This window comes from Dermacentor andersoni, chromosome 1 (assembly GCF_023375885.2).
Source record: "Dermacentor andersoni chromosome 1, qqDerAnde1_hic_scaffold, whole genome shotgun sequence".
Taxonomy (NCBI): Eukaryota; Metazoa; Arthropoda; class Arachnida; order Ixodida; family Ixodidae; genus Dermacentor; species Dermacentor andersoni.
This window is the reverse complement of record NC_092814.1, coordinates 283974347-283998707: the sequence shown is the minus strand read 5'-3', so window position 1 is coordinate 283998707 and position 24361 is coordinate 283974347. Positions and strand designations below refer to the sequence as shown.

Here is a 24361-nt window from a genome sequence, read left to right as displayed (position 1 = left end):
CAGCGTTGAAAGGTCGTTAACGTAAATATTGAATGAAGAGGACCCAATATTGATCCCTGCGGCGCTCCGGAGTTCATCATCATCGGTGGACTAAATGTTTGATCTACACGTACGCATTGAGATCTTTCATGAAAACAGTTCCGAAAAAAAAAAAGAAAGATACGGACCCTTAAAACCCATGTCGAACAACTTAAGAAGCAATAATACGTGATCAATTCTCTCAGACGCTTTTTTTAAATCAACAAACAAGGCAGGAATCTCATTGTTATAAATTTCTCGACATATTAAGTAATTAAATTCTTCTAAAAGATGAGTTGTGCTTAACCGTTCGTGACAACGAAATTGTGCTGTAGACATAAGGTCAAACGTGTTGCAAAAGGAGATCATGTTTAAATGGACTATCGTTTCCGTTATGCAGGCTGTGGAGCATAGAATAGCGGCAGCTCTATAGATGTCATAATCTCTTTTTGAGCCCATCTTACGTAGTGGTCTTAGTACACTAACGAAGTTTTTCGTGGATTTGGACTGACGTTAAGGTATCATTTATGATATATAGCAAAGTGTTTTTGAGGATACGAAATTTAGCTACCAGTTCCCTTAATCGGATGTTATCAAAAGCAATCGACTTTGTAATCTTTTGAACCCTCATAGCATCCCATAATTCTATGTCAGATACCACTGGAGAAAAAATAAAAGCAGGATTGCCTTGTTTCCAAGAAGATCTACACTGAGCGCAGACGGGTCTGATTCTGAACTTTGGAACTGATTCCAGGTGCTGAATAAGACAAATGTCTATTAGAATTGTTGGCAAGCTTCAATACAGAGTGATTTGGGAAAGCTTCACGAAGTGAATTATCTACGTCTCTTTTGGGAGGTCTTCCTGATACATTATTTACATGTTCCTACGTTTTCCTGCTATAAAATGTTCAATTGTATAAGATATACATCGCGTTTAATTATATTCCACACATCTCGCACTTGGGCAATGCTTTCAACAAACTATTCATAAACGGAGCGCGCATGGATGCCACAATGCATATATGTACATGCCATCACACAGCGCCATGCTGCGCAGTATTTTAACTGAATATACCAAATCAATATTTAATATATAGTATTGCACCATAAGAAATCAAATCCCCTGGCCTCAGTCGCCTTTCCTTGAGTCAAACTGGATGCGTAGTTGCATGCACTGTGTGAACGCGGACTGAAGTGGAAATATGAACGCACCTGGACAATGGCATATGCTATCGACGAGGTGGCTTCTACGTGTACCTCACCATATGATAAACCGTCTCTCTGAAGACCGCAGAACTCTCACTAACGGGATCAAAAAGCAACTCGTTTAATCTGTTCCCATCACAGAAGTGCGATACGGAAATAAATAAATAAATAAATAAATAAATAAATAAATAAATAAATAAATAAATAAGCAAGCAAGCAAGCTAACACACCGTAATAGGGTGTCCCAAAATTCACGGGGGAAGTAATTTTGATAGAAAGCACAGGGTGAAAATTAAAAATTGTATATTATCTATTGATTAATAAAGCATACATTATAGGGCTATGTACGGAATGTAATATCGGGTGAATGGCCTCCACAGCTTTACTGGCTGATATGCACGCTTTTGTTGAAATTTTCCATGACCGTCTTGCACAAATATGGCTGAATTTCTTTGATACAGTGCTCGATTTCCTCCTTTAAGGCGTGGGGGGGGGGGAAGGGGGAGGGGGTCGTGGGCTTGTTGGCGTAAACTTTAGACTGAAAAAAAAAACAAAGAAAACGTGCAACGGCGTTAAGTCGCATGATATGGGTGGCCAATTGTGATCACCAAAATGGGAAATCTGCCAAACCTTCATTATTTTATAAATATTGCTCAACGATAAAAACGCGTTCTTTCGTGTAGCGCTCTATTTTTAATAACCCTGAACCGTCAGCTGCTACGCTGTCTTTTTTTTTTTTCGTTGGCAACACTTTAACGCACAAACTGCGCAAAATTCAAATCACGCGTGAATATTAGGACACTATAGAAGCGTGCCGCCGCCTGTCTTCGTGCCGCCGCCTCTCTTCATTGAAAGGTCAGCTGCCACGCGTATAAAGGTGCTGCTTCATAATGTATGAACTCTTGGCCTCGGCGGGCTGTCTTTCCGTACTGCTCACGCGTGTACTGTATCGCGCACGTGCTCTGGCTACGATTAGCCTCACGTGGAGTAACGCTGTAATAGCAAACGCATACGATGCGGTATAGGAAACGTTGCTCAGAGAAGCGTCAAGTCGATCCCGCCGGATCACCCGCGAGATTTTTTGGCTTCCGGGCACCTGTATGTGTGTGTGTGTGTGTGTGTGTGTGTGTGAGAGAGAGAGAGAGAGAGAGAGAGAGAGAGAGAGAGAGAGAGAGAGAGAGGTGAACCGCTTGAGTAGCGTTCGCAGTTAGTGCACGTGACAGCGTGGGCTTACAGCGCACTTGAAACACGCACCAGGGCACACGTGCGCATTGTCAAGTTGTCAACAGTACAGAGAGAGGGGCGTTTGTGTACGAGGGTCCGGAGGCGCATCCCAACGGTCAGGGCTATGGGACGACGACGGGGACACGGGTGGTCGAGCCGCTGGCGACGCGCTCGAGCAGGCTCCAAGAGGCGCGGAGCCCGGTGGCCGACGTCGCTGCCCTGATCGGCGCCGGCGCTAACGAGCCGCGTCACTCCGACGCAGATCAGCGGCGACGAGGCGGAAGTGCTCCGCATCCGCCGGGAGCCTTCGCGCTTCGCCTGCCACTTCGGGGCGGCGCCGTGATCCGGTCAGCTGTGCGAGGAAATCGGTGCGCTGCTATACGACCCTGCTATAGGCGCCGTCAAGCAGAGTATACCACGCACCTTTTGCCGCGCACGCCTAGCGCGCCAGAGGTGGTTGCCACGGGGATGCATGGAACGAAACCAAGTTATGGTTATCTTGGCGACTTCTTATTTGTTTGCTTGTTCTACTAGCAGGGCGCGCGTAGACGGCGCTAGTGGGAATCTCTTGCGCAGAAAGTGTTCGGGGGGCGGCTGTTGCACAGAGCTAAACAAAAAGGGAGGGGACGTATCCCGACAAAGTCTGTACGGATCTCGTTCCTTTAGGGCTTCGGAAGGCGTAAAACACCGTTGGCGGCAAAATATGGCTTCTTGAGAGCGAGCTGCATTCTTAACGAGGGGGTTCAATAGTATTGGACGAACGGAGAACGCTTCGTGCAGCAGAAGCCTTATGTAGAGGTTTCGTACGAGATAACCCTTCATCGGCCTTGATTAAGCCTTGAAACGTACGCTGCGTTTATTAAGTATACCCTTAAAAGATTAGGAGAGAACGAAGGCTCTTACCAGGCTCGCTGCATGCGGCCTTGTGAATAAATGCCGTGGCGTTCGGCGATGTGCACCACTAACGGCGCACGTTGTAGTGTGGCGGAACTCGCGATGCTGACCTGGGCTGTAGTTTAGATGTGACCCGTGGCTTTCACTGTCACGTGGTTGACGCCACCCTGACTCGCGGTTGACAGAGCTGAATCGCGCCGGCTAACAGGAACGAATAGATGCACAAAGGCAGCCTCATTTTTCACACCGCTGACGTCCCATTCATGCCCACTTGAGCACGGGCTGAGCGATTCAGTTCCTGCTTCGAGAGCGGAGGCGAAACATGGGTTACTTAAGAACGAAAAAGAAAGCGAGCGCCGACGATGGTAAGCAAGCTACGGCAAACGATTGCAGCTTCTTTTGTGTGTGCATGCTCGTTTCTCTTGTGAAACATGCACCCGCGAGCGCGAACATCACGTTTTGCCGTACCGCTGGGAAAGAAGCGAGCGTCTACACGTCGAACTCTGAACTCTGTGCATGTCGGAAAACGAGAGCACCTGCGTTCTTAGCCCGCAGCGTGACTTTGCGTAGGTTGTTAGCCAGGCATGTGTCTAGCTCGTGAAAATCAAGCGAAAGCGATAATCGCGGTCTGTTTTTAGCCTCTAAACGCCACGCCACTCTAAAGATCGATCTAAATATAAGAATCGGCCCACGACTGAAGGACAATACGGAGGAAAAACAAAAACAGCTGGATTGACGGGGTGATCAGATAGAACACACGCCTCTTTTGTCGTCTCTACGCGCCATGAAGATGTATGTGGCAGCGAAGCAGCTCCTATACACGGCGACCACATCTGGACAGTAACTACCGCTGCAGGTGGCTGTCGAGGCGTGTGAGGCGCGCTTGCAACCGCAAGTGTAAGTATGCTGTGTGCACGTGCATTTATCGCGGCGCAGGCCGTCACTACGGCTCGCGACTGCATAGAACAAATACTCCATGGCTCCTCTGTGCGCGGCAAAGTATGGAGCCATGCTCAAAACGGGATTGAAATGCGGCAGCCGTGCCGTACGTTCCGTTAAAGCTGAATAGATTGGAATCGCTGTAGCGGGCTTCGTGCGATCGATGGACTCGGGGGCCAGCCATCGGTCAGCCACGCGCTGACCTTCTGAAACGCGCGGCGCAGTCGCGTCACGTGCAGCTTGGCCGAATCACGACTCCGTTTGCCTTGTGTGCGATGGGGCTCGATCTTGAGAAGGGTCGCACACCATCGTGAGGGAGCGCTTGCCACCCGGACCGAGTTTAAGTAGCCGCACGCGCTGCCGTGCGCACTCGCTCCGTAGTTATACCGCGTATCGGCTTTGCTGCATGTGCGCCTCACGAGCATTGCACGGCGGCTGCGCACGCGCTCTTGAAATAGAGTCAGCTGAACTGCTCTCCCATCGTGGGAGCGCGCTCTCAAACAAGGGAAGCCCCGAACTCTCGTGACCACGGAGGGTCAATGCCAGCCATCAGATGCGAACTTGGTATAGATACGCTGTCTATATAGGGATGCTGCTTGGGAAAATGTGCGGTGACACTCATATTTGCGATTTTGGACTGTAGAAGATGCATGATTGCTGCAGCGAGGCTATGTAGATTACACCGCGCTTTATGCGTGTACAGTCAAGTTAATTGTTAGGAGTACACACAAACACACACGCACACACAAGTGCTCCTGTGTTGCGCTATATGGCTATCTCGGTGCAGGTTAAGAATGACGACTCGCGTGCGAGCAGGAGAGAGTGCGAGCAGCGAGCTGGGAGTTCCGCCATAGTCAGCCAAAAACCCACGGACGCAATTACAGTGGCTCTGAGCGGGTAATGTATGGGAATGGCAGCGTCAGAACGCAGCGTTTTTCGTCGGTTTTCGCGGCTACCGTAGTGGTAGTTTTTTTTTTTTTAGTGAATCGCGGAATGAATGACTATGTTCAGTAGGTCGCGTTAACGATCCTCCACACTCATGAAGCTAGATCGACGGAACGGAGGTGCCCCGAAGAGACGAAGGACAAGGCGCGGGCAGCTGTCGAAAAACCCGAATCCCGTGTATACGCTTCCAGTCAGTCGCACGCATTGCAGCGGATACTGTGGAAAAGGGGCTAAACGTCGTGGCCCAGTGCACTTGAAAAAGAATGAGGCTGACGGCGTGCGGGAGAGAAGCGACTTCGTTGACAGTTGGTCGGAAATGAAGTGACCCCTCATATAGAGAAAAGCACCGCGGAGCACTTCTCTCTCCAACATTGGCCACTTCGTCCTAGCTGAGCAGCTGTCCATGCCTGCGGGAGTGCCGGCGTTTGCAATACCCGCTCTCAACGAAGGAACGACTCGTTGGCATTCTTTGGTCTGCAGCTCGGAACAGACGGCGACACAACAATGTAATAAAAAAGACACTCGCCGCGGGCGGCAGCTGAATGGATTTATTGTGCGCTAATCGATGTACCCGTATAGTATATATAAGTGCAACTTGTCGAAGCAGGGGAATGAACAAACGAATAAAAAAATAAAATGCTCTATGTTGCGATGGTCGTGATTTCCAAGCAGCAAAACAACTATTAACTATAAGCATAAAACTAAGTTCGTTGCCCAATAAACGGTTCGTGAAGGGACGCTAACGCACGTGCTTTGTGTACAATATTATCATCTCTTCCGTTTCTATAATTATACGCGTTGTCTTGTCTCGACTTCTCACAACAGTTATTTTTCCTTTTCTTATTTTTTTTCAATTGCGGCACGCAGCCTCATCCTTTACAGCGAACAGCAAGGTGGTCTGGTGTTATTCACACCGTACTGGGAAAACGCCGTTGCCCGTTTTTCTTCTTTTTGCTGAACTTTTCGCGTACGCTCCGCTGTAAGCCCATTTTCACTGCCACGATGTCCACACGATTAGCTTCGGCGCGGCAGCCGTTCAGCGGATGCCGTTTAATAAAAATGCACCCGCGGTCTGTCGGAGCTAGATTTACGGCTACCGCTCTGAGATAGGTGGGCAGAGGCACTTTCTACATGCGCGCGTCATTGCTTCAAAAGAAAATAGTGGAGCGGATAAAACACGACGTCACTATATAGAGCTCTAGGCAGAAGGTTACCGCCGCACTCCTTGTACGAGTCTCATAGCGCACTTGATGCAGCCCCGTGACGTCTAAGATTTCTTCGAAGACGACTCAGTGTGTACTGCGCTATACGTAAAGTTAAGATGCTCAGGCGGGCACCGATGGGCCATTAGGTCGCGAGTGCTGTATAGGCGCAACGTTTTCTTTCTTTTGTTCCTCAGCGCAGAAAGCGCTGAACTTGGCAATGGGACGGGGCTATCTCCGCCTTATCTGCTACCAGTCACGGCGACGACTGCCCTCCTCAGTGGCCGCACTCAATGGCTCTTTTAAGGAGCGCGTGCTGTCCGCTGGAAACAAAACAGAACGCCGGGCAAGCCATGAGCGAGACCTTTGTGAATGGGTGCTTCTCGTTCGGAAAAGTGGAGCGACTACGGGTCGCGGCGGAGGGACAAAAGCCGATCGCCGATGACGCCGACACGGGGCGCTTGCGGCGCGCGGCCGTTGTCGTTCGTGAGTCCGTCCGCCTCGGAGAGGGCAGACACGTCGGGAGCCGCGTGCGGTCTCGGCGACGACCGCTTGCAAATGAAGGATCGCGCGGGATCGGAGAAGCCGGCGTTGCGGAACGCTTCGGAGAGCGGGACGTCCTCCGCCCTGCAGCAAACGGACTTCGTCTGACGCGGGTGACGCTCCGAACGGAGTGAACGACCTCCGCGCGTTTGTCGAGCGTTCTCTAGAGTCGCTGTACATACGCAGTAACCCTAGCGTTCTCGGGCATGCAGCGCCCCGCAGCGGCGCGCGAGTCGGTGCGGAGTGTCCCGCGCTTTCGCCGATGCCTTGACTACGTAACAGTGTTTACGGAGAAAGAGAGTGCACTTGTTACTCCGTTTCAAATTAGAGTTGCATTGCAGATTAACTTGTTCAATGCAGCATAGTCCTTCCATCTGCATTTGCCAAATTCTAAGAAGCACCATGGAGCCCTCTTATCCGACAACTGGCCACGAAATTCCATCGCACAACGGACACAGTATTCCGCTGTTTAGAGACGTCTCTACTTCCGCTTCTCCGCCAAATTCAACACAAGACCGTTGTGGGTGACTGTTTAGGGTATGCTGAATTTTAGGGTATGCTGCAGTCGACTAGGTTGGATTCTAAGACAGATTCTAACGTTCGGAAATGCGTGCTGACACCTCCTTTGGAGCACAAGAGTAGGCAAGTCTACTTGGCAGGCACCAAGCAGATAGGAACTCTTTCACGGAAATGCTACACTTCATCAGGTCACCCATACAGCCCTTGTCAGCATGGCGGTTGCTTGGTACACTTCATTAACTTTTCCCCTTGCCCCTAGTACAGGGTAGCCAACAGGAGATAATCTCTGATTAACCTCCCTGTCTTTTCTTTGCCTTTCTCTTTCTCTCTCTCTCTCTCTCATTAACTTTTGTTAGACTGAGAATTTCTCCGTACAATGCTCAAGCCACGACAGCCGGTCGCATTTTGATGGGTGCGAAATGCATAAACGCTCGTGTACTTTAGATACATATTAAGGAACCCCATGTGTTCAATATTAATCCGCAGTTCACTACTATACGGCGTGCCTCACAATTGCATCGTGTTTCCCGGTCTCTAGAGCCCCTGAATTTAATTAATTTAACAGTAACTTAGTGGTTGTCACGTACTTCCTGTAAGTACGAATAAACAACGCCTTATTTACTGTAACATTTGTTTCTAGCTAACTACAATTCTGAATCCTAATATTTAAAGGTACTAAGCATTGTGACGAAGTACACAGAGGCAGTAATGAAGCTTTGCACGAGAGCCTCTCGTAGACGGAAACACAGAAATATCCCGGCCGTACTAGGGCAGGCAAAGCTGCGAAACTAAGGACAGCTAAGTCTAATTTTTTTACAAGTCATTGAGTCTCTTCAGAATAAACCGTCGAAAATCCTGCATAAAATTCTTCTTCAGCACCCATGAACCAAGAGCCGAGCGTTGCAAGCATGCATCTGTATCACAAATTCGCGGAATACTATTGCTTACTTTTGACACTAGTTTGCGGCAAATGAGTCAAAACGCGATTTTCTTGCTGGACTTTCGCGCGTGGTGATTCTTCCTGCGACAGAACGATGCCACTGCTGGACTGCGGTAGGCGCAACGCTCGGTACCCGCCGCGCTTTCTACTCGGCGAGACAGACAGCGAAGCTGCTGCATCTGTAGGAGTCGGGGCCCGCGCATCCCGTTTAATATTCCTTCGGCAGGAAGTGTGACCCGAATGAACTTGGTCCACAAACGTATGCGAGTTTTACCTCGTTTACGCGCATGAGAAAGAAAAAAAAAGAATAAAAAGGGAGAGAGTACGATGGGGCAGAGAGGGAAGGGAGAGACAAAGGCTAGCGACCGGGTACAAAGCGGTTCCTGGCATGACGAGTGCGGCACGCCAATAGACAAAAGGACTCGCCGCCTGGCGTTGACCTTTCCGAGAGCGCACAGCGCTCGTGGCGCGAAATGCGCGGTTTCTCGCACGTTCAAGGGCGCCACTGGTTGCTTCCCAGCGCTAAGCTGCACGCCGTCGGAAGCGCGAATCTGCAGCGCGGGTGTGTGTGTGTGTGTGTGTGGAGGGCGGGGGGGACGGGGACGGATGTTCTTGGGGTGCACTCCTTGGATATTTTGCCATTGTGTTTCTCCGAGAAAGGAAACGAACCCGTCGAGGGTGTGCTGCGGAGAACGTGTGGATGCAGCCGAAATGCGTGAAGGAGAAGAGGGTGTCGCGGGTCCTTCTTCCGCTGCAAACCAGGGCTCACAAAAGCGCTGGGACTGTGAGCAGCTACACCTTTGAGCGAAGACCCAGCCCCCGTCGACCGCCTTGCTCACATTTATGTACGTGCCACGCTCCTTACATCCTCTTCTTTCGACGGTGGTCTTCCGGAAATTCGACTGAACTTCCGTTTTCCCAAGCCTCCCAGCGCGGGCGGCTCGTGGCTTTGCTACACTTATGATTTTTTTTAGCCCCTTCTACTTATGTTCTGTAGGACGACGGCCACCTACCGCGACGGAACCTGATGAGTGGAAACGCCAAGTCAGACTTCGGAACATTTGTCGTATAATTGCAAAGCGATGAAAACGGAGAGTTGGAAACAACAGTTCTATCTTTGTGTGGTACAGAATTAAAATCTAAAGCAAGCAGTTGAAAGCATCCGTAGTAATCTTAAGATTATATATAAGCACAAATTCTGCGGTTCGAAGAAAAGAATAATGGTCGACCGTCAATCTTCTTTTGTAGCTAGTCACGTAATTGGTTGGTACGTTATAGCTAAACGGATACCGATTATGGTTCTCCTATACACCTGAACATGCACATGAGTGCAATCTACGCATATTACGCTCGTAATCTGCCGTTCTAAACTAAATGAAAGCGTGAACTTCAGCAGTCGGTTTTGAGCGCCGAGGTCGTTCCTCTGTTCCATACATCGCCATCATGCACAAGACAATAAGGTTGCGTTTGCCACTAGCGCACTCAAACGCAAAGAAGTTAAAAATATAGCAGTGACAAATGGAAAGCAGATGCGTACACCTTGCACACGCTCAGCTGGAACGATTTTCCTCGCGGGCTGATCAAGTTCTCGTTCGGCGTGGTGCGGTGTTACGCAACAGTCGCAGCGGCTAAACTTGCGTGCCGTCTGAGCGATTCGGCTCATGCATTTTGCATGGACGCCGTCTCGTCTCGGCTAAATGAGGGTCTGCGTCGCTGCTGCGTCTTCCAGCGAACCGACCGGCGATGTTGGCGGTTACGTCTCGCCACATCGCTCCATGCGTCTCGAGAGCCGCCCGTCCGCCGAGTCCCGGCGCAGTCTCGTTCCCAGTCCTGCCAATCACTGTCTCGCGTGTTTTGTCCGCATGTTTTGTCCACGCACGATTCTGAGTGACCATCAGTCGTGCTTGAGCTGCAGCCGGGCTGGAGAGGCGCAAGTGTTGCGATAACTTTTTTAATGAAGCTGAAGCTATACGCGGAACCTCCTCAGAAAAAAAGAAAAAAGTGTAATTCCTGTTATTTCTCCGCACGCGGTGCCTATCTTGACATCCTCCCCCCCCCCCCCCCATTTTTTTTTGCCCAATAATAGGGTGTTGTTGAACCAACTGATGGTCCAGGTATGAATACACTGACGCGACAAGAAACAAGGCAAAGAAAAAAAAAATCATTCGCAGAAGTGTGCTGAGTGTACAGCTGTTGCGACGATGCTAGACAGCTTTTCTGTTATTCATTTTGCCGCGGCAGTCGGTGCCCGACATCGACTGAGATGGGCCGGATACGTGCGCGATAACGATTCCTTAACGTTCGCTCCACTTGGGGAAATGGAAAGAGGTCGACAGTAGCCAGTATTGCGATCTCACGAAAGAAGAAACTCTCCCGGCAGTCTGCTTAGTGCTTCGGCAGTGACACTTTCGGGTGGCGCAGCTTCGATTGTGCGCAGTAGCTTTACAGTGGTGAGCTGAACTACAACCTTCAAACGCAGATTGTCGCTTTGCGGTGTCGTGCTCTGCGCCAAAAGGCTGTTCGCTCCGACTGGGACGGTCTATCGGACGGTTTAATGGTTTAATCGCAGCCAGCGAAACAGGGTCAAATTGCTACGCGGGATCAAATTGATGTTTTCGCTGCAAAAGGTCTACGGCCTATATTGCCACAACTAGAATCGCTGTAAACCAGTTTAAGTTATCCAGAAAAAATACGCACACGCAGATGATTGAAGCGGAGAAAAACGACAGCGTTATATCTCTATTAGTGTGCTTATAAACACAGTGTCCAAAGTATCTACGCACGGTGCTATTATTCACTGTGTCAGTGAATATTTATTTCGATCAGTGCAAGATTTCCATGTTTAGTCTTGTATAGAGACGCTCAGAGGAAGATGAATAGTCGTAGGGAACGGCCGCGGTCACGTGCCCGCGCACACCTATAATCCAGGTTCGACCTCAGATTACAGGTGTTCTCTGCCGCGAAGCGCTTGGGACTATGAAGCGCTCGCAGGGCGGTAGGTCGCGAAGCACGCGGGCCTGATTCTACAATGCATTTGCGCTGTACACGATCCATGTCCCGTCTGCATAACATAGAAACGACGTGCTCTGAATTGACGCGGCAGCTTTGATCCTCGCACAGCATGCGTATGCACGCACACTGGATCGAGAGACAAAGTGCGTAAAGGTGGGGGGGGGGGGGGGGACCGCGTGACGTCAGCTTCTGTGTCCTGTTATTTCGCACACGCGCGCTGGCGCGCGGCCGGGCCCACTCAACATTCATTGTATTCCAGGGTAATCGACGTTGCCCGTTTCCGCCTTTTTTTTTTGTTTCTCCAAGCCCGTCAGTACTTCGTGGCACTATAGCACCGAATCGAGCGAGCCTCTTTACGCGCCGCTCGAAAAAAAAAAGAAAAAAGCAAGAAAGATAAGAGAGAGCGAGAGAAGAAAAAGTTTCTCCAGTTGGGGAGAAAGAACAAAGCCGTCGTTTACCCCATGCAGTAGCTTCGTACGTATACGCGCTCTCACGTATATACGCTTGCGCTGCCGGCCGGGAGACGACTTTTCCGACGCACATTCCTGCCTCCAATTTCACCCGGCGAGTGGTCGGCGGTCACGCGCAAATGCGACTCTCGCGAGGCTGCTGGCCTGACTGCGCGCGGGCAAGCCTCGCCTTTTTCGAGTGATTAGCGCTGCGCGTATCGCTTTGTTTCCGCCATTCCCTCCCCCCGCTGTGCGACTAGCGCGCCTCGTCGTTTTCTGCGCCGTAGAAATTGTCCGAATGGGGGCGGCGCCCGGGCGGCCGTTGCTCGTTCATGTAACGCGCAAGTTTCCCTAATGGCGCGCGCGCTCGTAGAAAACACGGCGGCCATAGCAAATATCCAGCGCCTTCTGTGCTCGCATAGCCGCGTCGTATTCCGTCTTCGATTCGACGGTCGATCGACGCGACCTCGTGTCGTTTTACTCGCCTTCAACGCGTCAGCTATCCTTGGCGTATTACCGCGCACTGTATACGGCAGCCCGCCCGCCCGCGCACGCAGCTGCATAGCGTGTGTAGGCACCCTCGACTCTGCACGCACTTCCTATAAGGGACGACGACGATCGGGTTGAACGGGAGCCGGCGTCGCGCGCGTCGGACCAGGCGCTCCGCGTCACCGCCGTCGGCTACTGGTGGGAGACGCTGGCGAAGTCGCCGCCCACAGTGCTCGGGCGCATCGTCACCCGAGGCGCTGCATGCCTCGAGTCGCGGCGTGGGAGAGACCCTTTTGTTTTTTTCAGAACAATGCGTGCCCGAACGAAAAAGCGGCGCGGCGCCGATGCATTGTGCTCCGATTTGGCGTCGCGGTGTCCTTTGTTCGTTTATTTGTCTTTCTGACGTCGGGAGACGGGACCGATATACGTCCGCTTTCTTTCCTTTTTTTTTTTTTTTGAATTTCCTCGTACGCGCTTTCGAAAGCGACCTATATTCGGACGCTCGTTAAGCCATTCGGCTCCTTCGACTTCCATGACTGCTGGCCGTGTGTTGTACACGCTCATTTCGATGGACGCACGGCGCGTCGTTAACAGTCGGTCACGCTGACTTAAGCGCGCGATGGAGATTGTAAAAGGTGTCGGTCACGCTAAGAGAGCGGGTGCAAGACGGCGATGTCAGGAAACAAGGGAAAAAGACGCTAAAAATATTTTCTCGCCGAGTCCACGCGCGTAACAAAACGCGCAGGAAGTGTTACTGTTTGGCGCCAATATCCCGACACTTAAAACACAACTTTTCTTGCGTAGTCCTGGCAGGGCAGGTAATTAGTGCACCTGTATGTCTTTTCACATCGCACTTAATTTCACTTGGAGCCTTACATATATAGTATATGGCATCGTCGTCGCCGACTTTGTCGTTTGCTGCCCTCCTTCGAGATCTCAGCATCGGTAATTTATTTCTGGAAAAATGACTGTAACGCGCTTGTCTCCGCAAAGAGGAAGGACATGAGAACAGAGAAGCGGCATGACGACGTCCCATCGAATTCTTTTATTCACCGCTGGAAACGTTGCCGATGAAGTTTTGCGAGAAAGCCGCGGCGACGAAGTCAGAGGCCGAACGTTATAGGTTTCGGGCACGCTGCATGCATGCCTTTGCGCACAGACGCTATGCAGTGACCCACCGCGGGTCTAAGTAGCTAACGCTCTGGAATTACGAATACGAGACATTGGATTAGAACTCTATTCAATAAGCGTGCATGGCAGAAAGCTCTTTGCAAGAACTGTCGGCGCTGCCCGGCCTCCTTGGCTAATATCTTCACTATCGCGATTGGCTGGCGCCTGCCATTATACGAACGACTTTACAAGCGCAGACATAGCACCTTTGCCATCGAGAGATTCGTAAGAACAGGCATCGACCAATTACGATAGCGGACGTCACATAAGCAACAGCAGCCTGCCAATGACACTGAGAGACGGGACGCGGAAATCCCCCATGCAGCCGGCGTTGCATTGCGCCGGCTGCATGAAAACCCGTGGGTTGCATAACGCAACCCTTCTGCATTGTTTACAGCCCGTACTGTCGCTTCGATCACGAGACTCCGAAAATTCGACGCTGTTTGCGTTATAGAACGGAAGGAAAATGAAAGGATGCGTGACGTACGTGGACATTGGTACATCGTTAATTAGGGAGTCAGGCTCATTTCAAAGTGTTCTGCGTGGCTGCTTTCAATGAGCCTTCACTTTATTATACATCTTCAAGTGTGCTGCAAATCGTCGGAGCGATGTTACTCAAGAACGTATAGGGTTGCGTTTGCAACCCGTCTGTTGATTACAGCGATGGTGGAAACGAACTCTCGCGTGCTTCTGTTGAGCCGTATGGGTGCTGTGTTAGGAAGAGTTGCGCATATAAAAGAACGAACACAGGGGGAAAAAATCTCAGTGCCCTTCCATTCTGTTAAGAAGGATGACCAGCGAAGCTGTATATGTGGCCCCTTAATGGCGAACTGCATGCACTTCCGCCGCGGGTCGGCCCGGCATTGCACTATCTTCGGGATCTTTCCATGTATGGGGAGTGCTTAACGCCTGCTACACCTCCGCCGCGAGTCGGGCCAGTATTGCACTATCGGTATTGCACTATCGGTATTGCACTAACTGGTTTTATTCGTTTCGAAGCTGCATATGTAGACAGTGATCACACTTGACAAAAACGGAAAGGGGGGGGGGGAGAGGGGGGAGATGGTAAATCAAACCTGCCTCATGTCAGCAAAAGCTGCGCAGAAATTTGTTTTACGCATATTATAAGGTAACAGAAGTGTGACTTACGCAGTCATCGCCTTTTTCCTTGATGTGAAAAGCTTCTAAAAACTCACGGGCTATTTTGCTCTTGCTTCTGCCTAGAATCTTAATGTTGTTGAACAACATTAAGCATACGGACAGCATATGCGTACAGCATACCTAATCTTGCAAGCAAGCTTCTACGCTTAGTACGCTGGAAAAAGCGCGTTGCAGAGGAGGCACCTTGCTATTGATGCGACGCATCTGCGTGCAACAAATATCTGGTGCAGTCACCATCGTACCCTTTCACGAGCACGACGCTATGCTATAGCACTTCTTCGCAGTTACTCTCCTCCTTTCTTCTTTTCACTCATCAGCCTCCCTTCGATTGATTTTTTACATGACTTGCTGAGCTGCTTTGTGTCTGGGGGGGGGGGGGGGGAGAGCGAGGTGAACGAAGAGCCGTGTTCGGGCTGCTTCATTTGTACTTTTCCTCCTCCCTGGAATCTTCTCTACAGCTGTTTCCACGTTGAGAAAGAAATAAGAACCTTAATTATATAGCGAGCGTACGCGGTGAAGGCATCAATTTGGCTCCAGTCACGGCTTACTGCCGCGGCGACGAAGATGGCGGGCATGTATGCCGGCGCCATAGCAAAACCGTCCCTTTCACGACACGTGCCGTCAAAAAACTATACAGCGCCCAGCGCGGCGTGCTCCGGAGTGAGCAGTCAAAGCGCGATGAAGAAAGCCGCCGGCCAGCAAGCCCCTGTAGCGCGGCAGCGAAGGGGACGCAGTGACGGGACCCCCTTGAGGCCGCGATCGCGCGCTCCACTCACGTCTCGCGGGGCTCGAGCCGCCCACGCAAGCATGCACGCACGCCGCCCATCCAGACTGCTGGGCTGGCGGCGGCACGGCACGATCGGTCAGCTTTTCTTTTTCCGCTACCGCGTTTCATATAGATCGCCGCGCTCCACTCGACGCCGAGGCAGGGGGGGGGGGGGGGGGCGCAGAAACACCGAGACTGCGCGAAAGTGGCACGAGCCCCCTTCCTTTGTTTTAGGCATCACCCGCTGTTCGCGGAAGGAGATTAGAGCAGAAGAGAAAAGGGAGGAAGCAAAAATACGCGAAAACAGTGGCTCGCAACGAGCTTCAATTTCTTTCCTGCGGAGCCGCATTAGAGCAATGACGAGAAGCGTATAATTTACGCTGCCCCGCGCGCGTTGTTATTCCGTCATGCGTTCAATGTGAGACGAGAGCGTGCTCCGTGTCTGACAAGCTTCAAAATCAGGGCTGCCCTTCGTAATACCCTTATAGTTTGGTGGCATACGACTTTCTTCCCCCTTCTTTTTTAGTGCCCGTGAGGTTATCCATTTCACGTTGCTGGCGGGCCATAGGAGAAGTGGACGCTGGGAATGCGCCGCGCTACGCTGATGCAATGGATTCGTTTGTGTTTTAGCGAGGAAGCTCAAATTTGTGTGCTAAATGCGGGCGTATATATATATATATATATATATATATATATATATATATATATATATATATATATATATATATATATATATATATATATATATATATATATATGCCCGTCGATGAAACGGGCAGCTTTTTGAACCACACGGCAACGATACTCATAACGGATAGCATGATGAAATGAACCTAGGCCCTTAGTCGGGCTTATGAAAAAAATAAAAAAATAAATATGAAGGATCTTCGGACGAATCTTTGGAAGGTGTTTTGTAACATCCGACATGCTGAGGGTTATTCCGGGTGGCCCACCATGCTGCAGTCGCCGTGTACACGCAGGTCAACGATTCTCTTATCATTGCAACAGCACAGGCTAGCCATTTAGAAGTGACCGGGTAGTTTAAGGAGCCACGTCTTTGCAAACTACCAACTCTGAGATGCCCTTGACACTTGTACAATAAGTTTCACACAGGCGCACTTATTGGTTGCGAAACAGCATAGCGGTTGAACATATATCTAGTTGTGTCTTCCCCAGCGAAGAGCCATGGTTGCCGCATGAGCTTCACGTGAAGCGTTCAGTAATAGTCGGATAATGTAAATAAGCAGGAAAATGTAAATGAGCAGACATTGAATATGCTGCGAGGACTTTGATAGGTTCGACGACGATAACTTCAAGGAATCATGAGCCTACCATATATGCCCAGACTTTGGCCCAGCTTTGATTTTGGTTCCGTTGGAGCTAATAAATGTTGTTTCCGCTCCCTTCCTCCCTGTTTCTTTCTTTATTTCTTTTTGACTGACGCGGACGAGCTTGGTCGGTCAGAGAGTGTCACTGCGCAGCGCGTGGTATACTGCACGCAGTGGTTAAATGTTGCGATTACATACGTGATCGCAACGTTCTGCTTGCCAACGCTACCGCCTTGCCTTTCGCATCTCATTTCTCTCTCTCTCTCTCTCTTGTCAAAGCCGCGGAGGATGGTTAAACTCGTTTCGTTGTGGGCATGACTACTGCTGACAAGAGCTAGTACGCTCTAACAGGCAGGCGCACCGTGGCAACGGACGACAAGCGTATATACGAAGTGGAGGGTGTGCGCCACGCATTGGGCAGCCGGACAGCTTTTCCTCGAGCGCGTCGTGTGCGGCGTCCGCCCTTATCCCGCATGATCGCACTGGGCGGCCTGTGCTGTGGCGCGTGTGCGTAGAACACGTGGCGCGGCAAGGGCGATTGATACACCTTGCACGTGCCCGATAGTATAGTATGCGAGATAGATACTATCTTTCGGCTTTACGAAAAATAACCCGCAAAAGCCGCCGGTTAAGAGGAGGCGCTTGAGGGCCTGAATCGGCGTAATGAAAGTGGGCTAGTCTATGCAGGTACGGTGGACGCTGCACGTCCACGCGCGTGCCTCGTTATCAGCCAGTCTCGGTTCTGAGGCAGAAGATCCACGACGAGGAAGTGAAGAGCGCGAGCTGGGATGTGGCCTCACAGCGCGCGATTTCAGGGCCGCATTTTGGCGTATACCCATTTGGCGATGCCTTTTATAAGCACCCTCTCTTTTTATTCCCATTTTCACCGCTTGTTGCAACAGCGAACGAGGGCGCAAATTGCCTCTGCACACGGTGCGACGCGTCGATGTATTTATTCCAAGTGCGGCTGGGGGTCCACGTGAAACACGTAAGCAGCTGTCACACGGCATAGCAATTCGCAAGAGATCTGCCGAAAAGCTCACTCTTGCTAATCCGTTGCACGATGGGTTTGAGCAAACGGAAGGCATCGCATATTAAATCGTAATCCCGAGCTATGAGAGAATTTCGAGATCAGTACGAGGCACGCTTGATGCGTCGCGCGTCGCTATATTGATTGCATCCCGTCCAACTGTGCCTGTGTAAAAACTGTATTTATATAGGTAGAATTATGCGATCATTGAAATAAGATTTTTTTTGTTCTCTCAAATCGTTGTTGAACTCTATCCGCATCAATAACGTTCAATGTGGGAACACGCTGTAATTGAGTTATCTTCATCGAGCGAACACACACAAGAGGCTTCGAATTCTAGAAATCAGTATATCTTTTTTTGATTTCCATGTGTTAGTCTCGTACGTTCAATGAGTAAGTGCCATTCAGAGAAAAGTTTATCAGCATAGCAGATCCTTATATTCTGCCAAGTTCACTCTCCGTGCCAGCAAATAACAGCGATGAATGCGTGAAATGTGTGGTGATGGCCATTTTAATAGCCTAATGAATACGGGGAACTGGCTGAATTTGACGCGTACTTGTGGCAAACGAGTTTCAGCGCAAGTAAAAGTCTCTTTTACAAACCATATGAATGAAACGTGTCCGTTGAAAACTATGCAGTTGACTGTGGAAAACTGCCGTCTTAGCGGAAACAGTACCGAAACTGCCGAGACACCCAACGCCAAGCTCTCGGTACCGTGTTCATATAGTATAACGAAATGTGCACAATATAAGGAACTTCCATGTGCATTATAGGGGTGGCCCCGCAGTATGGTAAAGGAAGCTTCTAATAACAAGAGAACGAACAATGCGAAAATTTGTACTCAGCCCTATAACCGTGCTCAAAGCGAACGTTTCCTTAGTGGCGGAGGCCTTATAAGATTTAGTTCTCCTCTGTTGCCATATGACGGCGCTGAGGCCCAGGTGGCGATAGGGTCGGACGCAGGCTGCCTAAAAAGGCACCCCGATTTAAAGGCGGTGCCGTAAGACATCGTCACTTAGAAATCACCAGAGTCTGTATTCGCAAAAAGTAATTTCGCTTGAATTTTCGTATAAGCAAATTTCAGCTGATCCTGACGCTGGACATATTATTAGTGAAGGCAGCCAGTCAAGGATGAAGAGCACTTATGAACGGAAAGCTTTGCGAATTTGGACCCAGGAGAAAAAAAAAATTATTTGTTGGATACGAAAGAAATGTGTGCTCCCAAGTTCCAGCTTCGGGCGCAGGTTCCTGAACTCCACGGCGTCTGTTGATATAAGATTATCCATAATAGCCGCTTGTTTGTTCCTGTACATCGTCCGCCGTCATTGAAGAGATGAGCACAGCCATTACGACTGCGCATCCTCCGACTATCCGCGGCTTTTCGCTTGTCGCGCGTACGGCAATTTCCTGCGTTTCCACGAAAGAGAGCGCACTTCCATCGTAAAGGGATCTCATTGTCAAAACATGCACTCTGTCGAACACCCCTAGCGGCTTACGCAAACTTACTAGATAACATAAGCCGAGCGCGGTTTCCAGACCGGTCAGAGCCAGAATGAGTACGGGGGCGCCTCAAAGAGCACTGCCCGGTTAGCCACAGCTAAAAGTCGTGCCTTCGTGTCGATCTAATTAGTGCGAGCTCTATTAAGAGCGTCGGGAGGTGAAAAACAAATAAGTAGGGAGAAAGAGGAGAGAAGGAAAGAAAAACACAGCAGCGTACGCACGTTGCCACGTCTCACTATCGTTCAGTTCTCGACAGAAGCCGTAACCCAGCGCCAGTCGTGTGTACTCGTCCCGCCCTTGTTTCTTTCGTTCTTCTGTTTTCCTTCTCAGTTGTAAACCAACTCGTCCAAGAAAATGTTCTACTTGGCCATGCTCCGTTGGTAGTTTGTGCCGCTTGCGCAGAACTGTACAGTTAAGCAGCTCCATAGATGCACAGTACACGTACACGTACGCATTCCGTGTAAAGCTTCCAGAACGTGTGACATTTGTACACGCAAATTTCTGCGGACGCACTCATAGACGTCTCCTGGCACGCTACGGTGGTACAAGCAGGGTGCGCGAAAACCTGCTTGCTAGCGGACCGAATGTGCGCAACGATAGTGAATATAAAAATGCAATCAATAGCCTCTCAATGCCTTTGATTGGTGACGCGATCAGGCATGCACCTTTTCCACCCGCAGCAGGCTTGACATTGGCGGAAGCATAGCTCCTATATCGCCACGGTCCACCGCCAGGGTCTCTTGCGCGTGGCAAGTTGTCTCGGATGATTTCCCGTTGTAAGAAGCGATAGCGGTCTAAATGAAACTGTCTGAAACGTACGCAAGTGAGGAGGAAGCGAAGGCAGCACGTATACACCTCCGTGCGAGACCTCGCGCCGCATTTCGCGCGCGCGGCCAATCTGGTCGCCGCGCACGACAACAGCATCGTTACCGAAACAGTACTCGGAGGGTCTGACCGCGGTGTACCATTAGAAATGGAGAGACACTTTGCCTCGGCACGCATAAATCAATTTGTTGCTCCAGGACGGGTGATGCGTCCCTCGCGGCAGACAAGAGGCCTCGTGCGCTATTTGTAGCAGCGCCAGCAACAGCTGCTGCAGCGGCGAGAGGAGACTCCAATAGGTGTCTCGCATATGTGAGGCTGCGGCCACACGGAAGACTCCCACGCAAGAATAAACCCAAACAAAAGACGGGTCTTGTGGCCCGAGTGCCAAGCGCGCATATATGCCGCGGCCCTCAACGCGCAGCCTGCTGCAAGACTCGCGTGCGGACAACGAGGTGCCTCAGGCGTCGGCGGCTATTCTCAGGGGGAGAGGCAGCGGCTCAGTGCAAATAACCAGCTGCGGCGTGGCGCAGAGAGATGCCATACGCGCGGCCGGTGGCGTACGCAACTCCGCTAAGAGAATAAATTCGAGATCGCGGCGAGCATGTATGGGCAGCCTCGGCTTCTTTGTTTGCGGTGTGTGCGCGAGTTTTGTTTTGAGACAGCGCCCGGCTCGGCGCGGATGCGCTATATATGCGAGTCCCACATGCAGGCAGCCCGCCCCCACTTTCGTCCACTGGGGTCACGCGGAGGTCGACGCAACTGGAAGGAGCGCAGAACAAACTATGCGCTCGTGCTTTTTCGTGTACCTACCCCCCAACATTTTTGTATTTTGTGTTTACTAATGCGCGCGCAATGCGAGCTCATGAGACGCAGGAGGGGTCTCGCATCTTTCAAGCGGGTACACACAGGCGGGAGGCGTCTCTTCGTGTACAGCTAGAATTCTCCTGGACGCGCGCACCGCGCGCCGATGCGGCTGCTCGCGCATTGCGCCCTCTCGCGGTCGGCGTTGCGGGAACTTGCGGCGCGGTTAACAGCGGCCTCGTTACAGAAGAAGCTCGCGAAGCCGGCAATTTGAAGCAGTCGGCGATCACCTCAATTGGCTGACAGCCGAGAAAACTGTGCGCACGCGCATGCGATGGCATGCCAGATAGCCTCATTGACGAACCGGAGCAAACTGCAGGCAAATCGCGCCGGAGCTTCGGACAAACGAGCAAAAGGGAATTAGCAAGCTGGCCCTTGGTAGCCCATCTAACAGCGTCCGAGGCATCAGAGACTCCGTGGCACCGTGACCGTTGACTCCAGACGCATAGGTGTATAGCTCGAGGGAGTCAGCACTCTTGATGGATCAGCCGAGGGGGTGCGAGATGGGGGAGTAGGATAGCTGATGTTGCTATCGTTGTTCTCGTGGCCTCAAAACATCGTCCATGTTTTCTTCCTCAACTTCTTCATTTTCGAAGCTTGTATTCCTTTATTTTTTTTTACTTTGTCATCTTCTCTCTTCCTTCCATGTTAAATTTGCAGCCGGACTCGTTGCTGCATGCCGCCATATTAGCCAGATTTAGGAAGTGGATGTAGCAAATAGGTATTCGACCGATAAAAATTTGTGAATAAGACAGAGAGAGGGCGACGGCGGGCGCAGGAGGCTTGGCACATTAAAATGAGCTATCACGGTGACGATGACGACGCGAATGACGGCGATGACGAAGACGAAGAAGAAAAGAAAAAGAAAGAAAATGTTTGATTTAAACAGATCTTGCAGTCTACTCCAGGTTCTATCGCCACGAACTCTACTATGCATTGTCGAAGTAAAAGTGCCAGAGGCGACTCCCTCATCACTTAGTTTGTGTTCTTTATCTGTGCAGGAAACGGAGAGAAAAGATACTCCTAAAGCATATGATGGCGCGTAGCAGCCCCTCAGCTGGCTTAGGTCAACAAACAAGCTGTCCTCAATTTAATAAGTTTAGCACAATAGCACGATCACCGATTTAATTCATGGTCGGTCAGCGGCATAGCAGCTCATGCTGCATAACATTACCGAAGAAAGCAAAATGAGAGCACCCACGAAAAACAGGAGCACGAGCGAAACGTTGGATATCGCCAGCGCAGAAATTGGGCACTCTTTTCATTTGATATACTGGAGCGTCAGTTTCGCTTACCACGCCACAAACTTCTCTTACACTTGTGTAACAAAAGCTCCGCGGATTTCAGTCCTGAACACTTGACCTGAAGGAACTGAATAATTCATCGGATAGCGTACGTCCTTCGTGCGAGAGCACCACTGCACCAGCGTTCCGCTCGTTTCATTCTCGTGCGGACCCAAAAGTTATTCACACTGCAGCCTCCACTTTCACGTGGCACCTTGTTCACTATACGAAATGAAACTAGTGTGAAAAAAAAATCGGAGGTTTTACGTGCTAGAATCACGATATGATTATTAGAAACGCTGTAGTGGGAGACTCCGGATTAGTTTGAACCACCTAGGATTCTTTCACGTGCACCCAATGTATCGTGCACTAGCTGGTCGAGTGGTTCGTTGGTTACGGTGCTGATTGCAGGCGGTGCTAGCCTGCCAGTCTGGGTCGGCAATTGCTCCGCCTTTTCGTCTCTTTCGCTGCTCAGGAATCGGTTACCACATGTTCATGAGTTCAGTGTCGCGTAGATGTGCGAGTAGAAGGCGTGAAATCTCCCTGCGAATTCCACTCGGTCACTCGGGGAACATGATCCGCTCCGCACACGTGTTTGGAGAACCTCGTGTTGGCAGGTTGTCAAATAGAGTTTCCCGTTCGACATTGAAGCGCCGGCAGGACCGAATGAAGTGTTCCACTAGTGCTTTTCTTGCATTCCTTCACCATCGGAATGCGGCCGCCGCGGCCGGGATCGAACCCGCGACCTCGTGCTCATCAGCACAACACCATAGCCATTGAGCTACCGCGACAGCTAAATAAAGTCTGTTCTTGACATCTTCGCGTCTTCAGTTCATTTTACGGATAGCTTATTTTAACACATAGAAATCTCTACAAGGCGCGTCTGTGAATATATATATAAAAAAAAAAAAAACAATTCGCCGAGACCCAAGCGCACCTTGCAGGGGGACTTAGTTATAAGGGGTGCCCTATTGTTTCCTGTACACTGAGCTTCCGGTAGTCTATACTGGTCACACGAGCACCAGCTTGTTCGGCGTGCCATGACTTTCGTATGCGTTGCTCATAGAGGCCCCATTTACCTTTAAATTGGGGGAGGGGCATACGCATTCAAGTCGCCATGCGTGCGCACGGCTCCCAAGAACGACGCCCTTTGTAATGAAGCTGGCAGCTCTCGTTATGCACATTTCCGCGTAAAATGGGGCAGCGCGACTCTGAGGCGTTCTCTTCAAATTGCTTCCGCGATGAAGAATGACACAGATCTCTATCCAGCCAAGACGTGTGGCGTATTCGCGTGCCAACGTAAGCGCAGGAGTGAAATGAATGGAAGCAGGAAAAGGCTCGTTGACGTCGATGCAGCCGTTCATTCCCATAGGCACGAGCCGTTTGTTGCACAATCGGCGTTTATCTTGAGCCAATATAATGTCGCGTCGAACTGCTGGGCTTAGGCGCCCATACACGCGCATGCGCACTCACGCACGCACCTACATGACTGGATATTTAGTGATGCCGTTGATGCACGAGAGCAGTTCGTAAAAGCAGGGAACGTCTGTTGGCCGATTGTGGTAGCGAATACCTGAGGTGTTTATCAGAAAGAAGCGGATCGTATGAGTGATTGTTCGTGGCTTTGTGTGGTCGTTCAGTGGTGCCTTTAACCACGTTTTGCGTCGACCGAATTGTCCTTGACCTGTCCTGCCGACCTTTGTCAAGATATAGCTGAAAAGTAGGGTTTTTCGAAATTTTTAGTTGTGCACATATACATGAAGTAACTATAAGTACAGAATAATGTAAGAAAGTAGCTTGCTGCTTTTGGAAAAAAGTGTACCGCTATGGGAAAGGACTCAGAGAGAATGATGCGGTTGAACTTACATCTAAGTGATTACTTCCGACACGAGGAAAGAAATGAAAAAAGAAATTGAGTAATCCAGAAGAGATGTACAGGGAGCAGCGAAACTTATTTTTGTTAAGCTAGCTGATTCTCATTGTTGCAAAAGAAGGTCTTCGCATGTGCAGATGCAAGAAGTTTTCTGAACAGTGAAAGCGAGATTGACCAGCCACT

General features: G+C 50.4%; 1 protein-coding gene across 2 annotated transcripts in view; it reads left to right on the top strand.

Moving 5' to 3' along the window:
• Positions 1-24361, top strand: part of Cad88C (cadherin 88C) — a 170368-nt gene that overhangs the window by 76431 nt on the left and 69576 nt on the right. The window lies entirely within an intron of this gene.